This window comes from Microtus ochrogaster, chromosome X (assembly GCF_000317375.1).
Source record: "Microtus ochrogaster isolate Prairie Vole_2 chromosome X, MicOch1.0, whole genome shotgun sequence".
Classification (NCBI taxonomy): domain Eukaryota; kingdom Metazoa; phylum Chordata; class Mammalia; order Rodentia; family Cricetidae; genus Microtus; species Microtus ochrogaster.
In genome coordinates this window covers 61,674,729-61,683,342 of record NC_022026.1, presented here as the reverse complement: position 1 = coordinate 61,683,342, position 8,614 = coordinate 61,674,729, and positions in this window count along the sequence as shown.

Sequence of the window (8,614 nt, the reverse complement as noted above, 5' to 3'; positions counted from 1 at the left end):
TAGATATTCAGGAATGAAACTTCATCCTGATGAATTGTTCCTGTTATGAGTATAAAGTGTCTATCTCGATCTCTTCTGATTATTTTAGTTTAAAGTCAGTTTTGTTAGAAATTAGTATGGCCACACCTGCCTGTTTCTTAGGACCATTTGCTTGAAAACCCTTTTCCCAAGCCTTTACTCTGAGTAGATGCCTGTCTTTGTGGTTGAGATGTGTTTCTTGTAAACAGGAGAATGTTGAATCCTGTTTTCGGATCCAATCTTTTAGCCTGTGCCTTTTTATAGGTGAATTGAGACCATTAATATTAGTGATATTAATGACCAGTGGTTGTTTACTCCTGTTATTCTTATTGTTTTTAGCGGTAGAGTTTGTGTGTCTCCCTTCTTTGAGTTGTGCTGGTGAAGGGTCGCTAGATGCCTGAGTTATTGTAGGCAGTGTTGGCAATGTTGGATTCCTTGGGTTGTGATTTTCCTTCTATTACTTTCTGTAAGGCTGGATTTGTGGTTACACATGGTTTAAATTTGTTCTTATCCTGGAATGTTTTGTTTTCTCCATTGATAGTGAACGATAGCTTGGCTGGGTATAGTAGTTTGGGCTTGCATCCATGGTCTCTTAGTTTCTGCAGTACCTCTATCTAGGACCTTCTGGCTTTCATGGTTTCCATAGAGAAGTCAGGTGTAAGTCTGATCAGTTTACCTTTATAAGATACTTGCCCTTTTTCCTTTGCAGCTCTTAATATTCTTTCTTTAATCTGTATATTTTGTGTTTTGATTATTATATGGTGAGGGGATTATTTTTTTTTGATCCAGTCTATTTGGTGTTCTGTATGCTTCTTGAATATTCAAGGGAACATCTTTCTTTATGTTGGGAAAGTTTTCTTTCATAATTTTGTTAAAAATATTTTCTGGGCCTTTGAGCTGTAACTCTTTTCCTTCTTCTATCCCTATTATTCTTAGGTTAGGTCTTTTATTGTGTCCCACATTTCCTGAATGTTTTGTGATGAGATTTTGTTGGCTTTGCAGTTTTCTTTGATCAGTGCATTTATTTTCTGTATGGTGTCCTCAGAATCTGAGATTCTTTCTTCTATCTCTTGTATTCTATTGATTATGCTTGTTTCTGTAGTCTCTGCTCGTTGACCTAGATTTTCCATATCCAGCTGGTCCTCAGTTTGTGTTTTCTTCCTTGCTTCCATTTCAGTTTTCAATTCTTGAACTGTTTCCATTACCTGTTTGATCGCTTTTTCTTGGTTTCCCAGGATATCATTTACGTATTTACTCATTTCTTCAAACTTTTTGTTATACTTCTCATCTATTTCTATAAGTGCATTTTTTACATGTTGTTTAAGGGACTCTATTGCTTTCATAAAGTCAATTTTTCTACTTTTTCTGTGTTAGGTTGTTCAAGTCCTTCTGTTGTAAGATCATTGGGTTCTGGTGTTTTCATGTTGTTTTTCAAATTGTTGGGTGAATTCTTGCCTTGGCGCCTGCCCATCTCCTCCTACCAATGCTATCTAATGGGTCTTCTAAAACAGGATCAGGCTTCCTGCTGGCCAGGGGCCTCGCTTACAAAATGCTCCCATTCCATTTCCTGGCTCCCGCCTCCAGGTCAAGATTTCTCTCACCACTCAGGAGGGTCTTCAGGAACAGGACCAGGCTCCCCATTCACGAGGGATCTCTCCAACAAAAGGCCTACCACTCTGCAGGTCAGCCACCAAAAGAAAGAAATTTCTGTTGTTCTCTGCCCTGAGCACCCGACCCAGTGCCCAAACAGGCTGAACTGGGTGATCCCGTGGCCCTGCAGAAGGGATGGAGAAGGAGGGAAGCCCCTGGGCGCAAGCTGGGATGGGCCAGGAATAGAGAGGTTGCAGCAGAGGAGGAGCAGCTCCAGCAGAGGGGAGCAGCCCTCACAGACTGACCAGGGAGTCAAGGGAGTTGGGGAATGCCTCCGCTCTGTTTCCTGGGTCCCGCTGCAGGCCAAGAACACTCTCACCACTCAGGAGGGTCTTCAGGGACAGGACCAGGCTCCCCGTTAGCCAGGGACCTCGCCAATAAAAGGCCTACTACTCTGCAGGCCAGCTCCCCCAAAAACCTACTTGGTTTAATTATAGTGGGATGATCTGCTCTCAGTGTGGGCTTCACTGTTTCATGCTTGGACCATCCCGCATCAGCCGCGTCTGGGTGCCGGTCTCTCTGCCTCGTGCGTCTGCGCTTGCTGCTGATATTTATATGGTCTCCCTTTACTTGTCCTTTTTTCCCAGTGACTTCAGTGTACCCATGAAATCTCACAAATGTGGATAGTGACAGCTGCTATGCACTGACAGTAAAATACATATCAGACTTCAGAGAGTTGGTGTAAAAATATATAATACTATGGTTCATGTTGATTATGTATTGGAATAATAATATCGGAGATGTTGGACTAAATAAACTATGTGTTAAAATTAATATTAATTTTTCTGCTTGGTTTTTGGTTGTTGTTTGGTTTTGGGTATGGTTTTTGTTTGTTTTAGTTTTTGCAGCAGATCCTTTCCGAGTAGCTCAAGATGGTCTGGAGCTCTCTATGTATCCTAAGCTTCTCTCAAGGTCAGCCTCCTCTGTGCTGAAATTACAAAACTGAATCATCACACCTTCCCATGTCTTCATGTTACAAATAATATATTTAGAGTTTCATACACTCTAATCATATTTACCTTTCCTCCAACTTCTCTCACAAACACCCTCTCTACCCTACCCCATACCCCACCCAAATTTGAGTTTTATTTCTCCTCCACTTCCTTTTTGTTCCACTGATTCCAGTTTTTGTATCCCAACTTGTATCTTGTATTGGAAGTGGGGATTTCCCTGTCTTGAATTCTAGCTACCAGGGGTCTGTCATTAAAGTCATTAAAGAAAAATATCTCTCTCTCTCTCTCTCTCTCTCTCTCTCTCTCTCTCTCGGCAGCTATCAAAAGCCAATAGCTCCCCAGCTAGTAATAAAATTTCATGCCCACTTTCTCCCCCTCTAAGCTGAGAGTTTGCGTGGCTTTGTGCATTTCTTCTACATGCTGTCACAATCACTGTAAGTTCCTTTGTGCAACTGTCTGGTTGTGTCTGAAAAATAGTTTCTTTGATATTATCAACCACCCTGGCATTTACACTCACTCCATCTCTCCTTTTTTGCAAAGATCCCTAAGCCTTGAAGGGAAGATTGTGATATGTATGCCCCATTTAGGTATACCAGTTCCACAGACTCTTATTCTCTTCATGGTGACCTGTTGAAGGTCTCTGTGACAATTTTCATCTCCTGCAAGGAGAAGCTTCTCTGATGAGGGCTGAGAAATGTATTGTTCCCGGAAACTAGCACTACATCATTAAAAGTCATTTTATTGTTGTGTTCATTTAATGGAATTGTAGTATTGGGTTCTCCCCTGGGGCCTATGACCTAACTAACCACAAGTTCTTGGCCCTTTTAATAGTGTCAGGTATGACTTCATCTCATGTAGCAGTCCTTAAATTCAGCCAGAAAGTGCTTGTTTATTCCCATAACATTCCTGCCACTATTATATCAGATGGAGCCCTGTCTCTCACTCTGCATAAAACTCAACTCCAAACGAGTCAAGAACCTCAACACAAGACCTGATACCCGGAATGTGGCAGAAAAGAAAGTAGGGAATGCACTTGAACCTTATAAGCACAGGAAAGAACTTTCTGAATGGACCCTGGTAGTATAGGTGTTAAGACCTTATTTTTGTTTATAAAAATAAGAGAACTAAGAAAATATAAAATTGCATATTGTAGCTCATGACACATATCTAATAAGCAGAAGTGACTTATGTGATATTAAAATATAATTTGTCTATTTTAATTTCTTCTTCTACAGTTTCTTCAAACAAAATACTTGCTGTAAAAGTTTTGGCTCTGGACAAATGACTAGTAGAGTAGACTAGGGTTTGAGAGAAATGGACGTTAATGGAAGATATATATGGCCAAGAGATACTATTGTATGACATTCTATAATTGGGTTGTTTTTAAGAAAATGCTTACGTGATACCAATCAATAGCTATACAATTTTTTTTAAAAACTGACTAAAAATGAGTAGAAAGATTAAATGTATAAATGTGTGTTATTTACTCTAATCCTCCTTACTTTGAAATGGAACACATTCTCTCTTACTTTCTGTAGTCTTAAACCTAAAATTGAAGCTAAGAATATGGTTCAGGAATAGAACATCTTCCTAGAACTTCAAAAGGCCTGCACTTCATCCCCAGCATTTTGAAAAGAAAAAATAAATAAATAAATAAAATTTTCTTTTATGAGGTTCTTCCATTACATCATTTGCAGAGCAAACTTCTGAATAGGCTCCCTAACACCCATCTATAACAGAACTCATTAAGGAGTGATGGCAACATTAGAGAATAGTTGGATAATGGAAAGACGTGAAGGTCATGAACTTATTTAATAAGAAGGTTTCCCAGAAGAAATTCTGAGAAATTTGCATATTTCATTGTTTGAATTGTGGTTCAGCATGTAGGTAGGTGGGCACATAAAATGATCTCAGGCATTTTCTGTCATTGCATCAATGTAACTTGAAGGTAGAGTACACAAGATAAAAATAGTCTATGAAAGAACAATGAGCTTTAATTTCTCCTATCAGTTCAGTAGAATAAAAGAATAAGAAGTTTAAGAAATAACACAGTAAAAATAATATATAATAAATTTTTGCTGGGAAAATTCACTAAATATAGCATTCAGCTTGACAAAATCTATAATTGAGAAATAATAGTCTATTAAAATATTATTATATAAGTAGGAATCATTGCTAATGGCTACTCAGGAGTGCTCACTGGCTGTCAAGTATGATTTTAGGTCCTACAATGACATATTAGCATCTTTAATCCTCAAAATAATGCTAGAAAACTTAGTAATTTTTTCATCTCTGTCTTAAAGATGTGGAAGCCTAAACAGAGAACTCTCAACAATCTAAAATGGCTGAAAGACACTTAAGGAAATGTTCAGTATTCTTAATCATCAGAGAAATACAAATCAGAACAACTCTGAGATTCCATCTTACACCTGTAAGAATGGCCAAGATCAAAAATACTGATGACAACTTGTGCTGGAGAGGCTGTGGGGTAAATGGAACACTTGTGCATTGCTGGTGGGAATGCAAGCTGGTACAGCCCCTTTGGATATCAGAGTGGTGATTTCTCAGAAAATTAGGAAACAACCTTCCTCAAGACCTAGTAATAATACTTTGGGGTATATATCCAAAGGATGCTCAATCATGCCACAAGGACATGTGCTCAACTATGTTCACAGCAGCATTGCTTGTCATAGCCAGAACCTGGAAACAACCTAAATGCCCCTCTATCAAAGAATGGATAAGGAAAATGTGGTATATTTACACAATGGAGTACTACACAGCAGAAAAAAATAACGACATCTTGAATTTTGCAGGAAAATGAATGGAGCTAGAAAACATCATTTTGAGTGAGGTAACCCAGACACAGAAAGACAAGTATCATATGTTTTTACTCATATGTGGCTTTTTAACATAAAGCAAAGAAAACCAGCCCACAAATCACAATCCCAGAGAACTTAGACAACAATGAGAACCCTAATTGACCTGGGACATAGAAAAAGACAAGATCTCCTGAGTAAATTGGGAGCATTGGGACTTGGGAGAAGGTTAAAGTGGAAGGGAGAAGCAGGGAGGACAGCAGAGAAAAATGTAGAGCTCCATAAAAATCAATTTTAAGAAAGATGTGGAAACCAATACACACAAAGGACTAGGAACTTGCTCTAAGCCATGTAGTAAATAGCAGATCAGAGGCAAGCTGGGTCTAGAGTTTCCACTCTTAATATTCAATGAGGACCATCTTGAACTGAGAGGTGAGTAGACAAAGAACCAGAGAAACTCATACTCTATTGTTTCCAAAACCAGTAAGCACTCATTTCAGTGTCCATTTGATGCCCACCTTGATTCTTGCAAGAAGAATCAAGAACATAGTGATGTGAGCGAGCATGTGTTAGTAGCTCAAAAGATAGAAGATGCAGAACCTTATAGAAATGATGAGTATTGGGCTATATGCTTTCCGGTTTTGCTCAAACTGAAGTCTTTACTGGTATTTTGCTTTTTCATAGTTTCTTCCAACAATGGCTGTCTAAAGAGTCATGAAGTATAGTTGTTGAATCTAATAAGGGAAAGAGAAGGAAATGCCCCCCCCAAAAGGGGGGAATTGCAAATAAGATGATTAAGGGGGAAATATATAAAGTACATAAAAGATTGAAGAGAACCCATGTCTGAAAAATTATTTGAAACTACGAACAGCATTTAGAAGTGAGCTCTCATATGAGGATGGAACCTCTCACTTTAAAATTATTTTGAGAATATATATGCATGCATACTTTGAGATAGTGGTGGGTACATTATTTCTGGTTATCATTTTGAAGAGAATGAAGATTTCTGGGATTCAGTTCAGTTCCCTAACAAACATATCTGGTGGTTCATAACCCCTGTAACTACAGCTCTAGGAGTTATCTGATGTCTTCTTCTGGCCCCTGCGGGCAACTGCACCCACATTCACAGAGGTACATGCATGCATTTTTTTATTTTTTTTAAATAGCAAAGCTGTGACTTTCTCACCTCAACATCTCTAGTATTTAGAATTCTTACTGACATAGGTATTGGAACAGACTTTTAAACCTTGCATTTAAAAGATACTATGAGACCCTCACCTCCTATTCTCAAAGAGGCAAGAAGAAATTTCCTAGCAGATGTTTTCCCAGGAAGATAGTGGCCTTCCCCTCTCCGACCCAGGACATTCCGAGCACAAGGTCTCTTAGCTCAGCCCAGCCAGCCACCTGGTACAGGCTGATAAAGATGGACTAACTCAGGAACACTGGCCTTGCTCTAAGAACAAGGAGAAAGCCGACTTAACAGAATGGGAGGTAACAAAAGTCCTTGTACCCATGCCAAAGCATCTTCAAAGATAATCTTTGGAGTTATTCCTTGAAAAGCTTACCCCACAGAGGAGATACAACTCCTCTCTACCTCATTGTAATGGGGATAGGGATGGAGATGAGTTGCAAACGTGTTTGTATTATGCTGATTAAACTTTGCTTATTACAGTCTGGGCCTCTCTGATGGTCTCTTTCTGGGAGTAGTAATCTGGGCACAACAATACCAGAAGACTCATTTTTTTTTGAGGCAAGGTCTTTCTATGTAGTTCAGGCTAGCTTTGAACTTGTTATGTGGTTCATATTGGCCTCCAGCTCAAAATCCTCCTACCCTAACCTTTAAGCCCTAGGATTATGTGTATGGCACAACACTCAGCTCAAATTACTCTTTTGAATATCGTGAGTCACCAAATGAGACTAGATCGGTTTGATTCAATTATAGGTAAGAATGCTACTGATGGAGTTTATGGGGCTGCTACTTATTAGGATAAGCACTCCTGCATAGAGAAGGATCTGTGAGTACAAAGGGAACTCTGTGGACAGGTCTGGAGCCAGGACTATTCATAAGAGTTGTCCTTCACTGAACTGACAGATGCAGGCCTCTAGTAGGCATTGGGTATAAATGTATTCCTTTTCAAGAGCATCCCCTTGGGAAAGGTGTCTCTGAAGATGAGAAACAAGTGAGGTAACAAATCCTTCCTTGAAGGTTAACCTGGTAGGTGCATTTTTATGTTTACTATAGTTATTCAATTTTGAATGTTCTGTTTCCCTAGAATAATGGAGTTGATATTTGAGAATACACAATGATCTTAACAAGAAATTTCAAATTGTATTTGCCATGGGATACAAGAAAATACCTGAGCTCTTGTATATTTAGAGTAGAGTAGACTAAAGCATTTTATTTATGTAATCTGACTTAAAGAAAGGCAGGGGACTCTAACATAGACATTTTGGTATGTTATGTTATCTTTTTATGACATGCCCTCTTTCACTAAGTGGATCTGGGTATCTACTTGTCGTATGGACACAGGCATTACTAAGCAAAAAATTCTTCTTTGGGTGTTTCCATACAGTTGCATGTAAAACTCTTCTAAGCCCCAAGGTGTTCCAGTGTTCTAATGCTAAAAGGAGCAAGTGCATGTGTCCACCAGGATAAATTTTACTCTAGAGACACAAAGAAGACACCAGCAGCAGGATATGCTTCCTTCTCTGACCTAATTCTCCATCATCGTCATGTCTTCTGGTGTCAACACACTTGACTTTCTGTAGTAGGAAGCTCGCGTGCTCAAGGGCTGTGCCTCAGTAGAGCCTGAGGCAGTAACCAAAAGTAAATCCATATTTTAATCTCTCCTAGGTCATGGTGAAGAAATATACTTACTCTTACAGTCCCCTGACCCAAATGCATACACAGCCTGCTATAAATAACAATAAACTAATGTACTGGGTAGTTTAGTAAGCACCTGAATTTAAGAGAAATTAAACAATAATTTCATCAGAACAAAGAAAGGTTGACTTGTCCTTCATTCTAAACTTTTGGAAAATGTTCAAGAGCTTACTATACACATAAGACATAAGAAATAGTTCTGGGAAGCCAGGATGTGAAGAAAATCATATTAGTTCATAAGGCCATGTCTTTTCCGTTGCAACAGCAGCTTATTATTATTAAATGCTCATAAA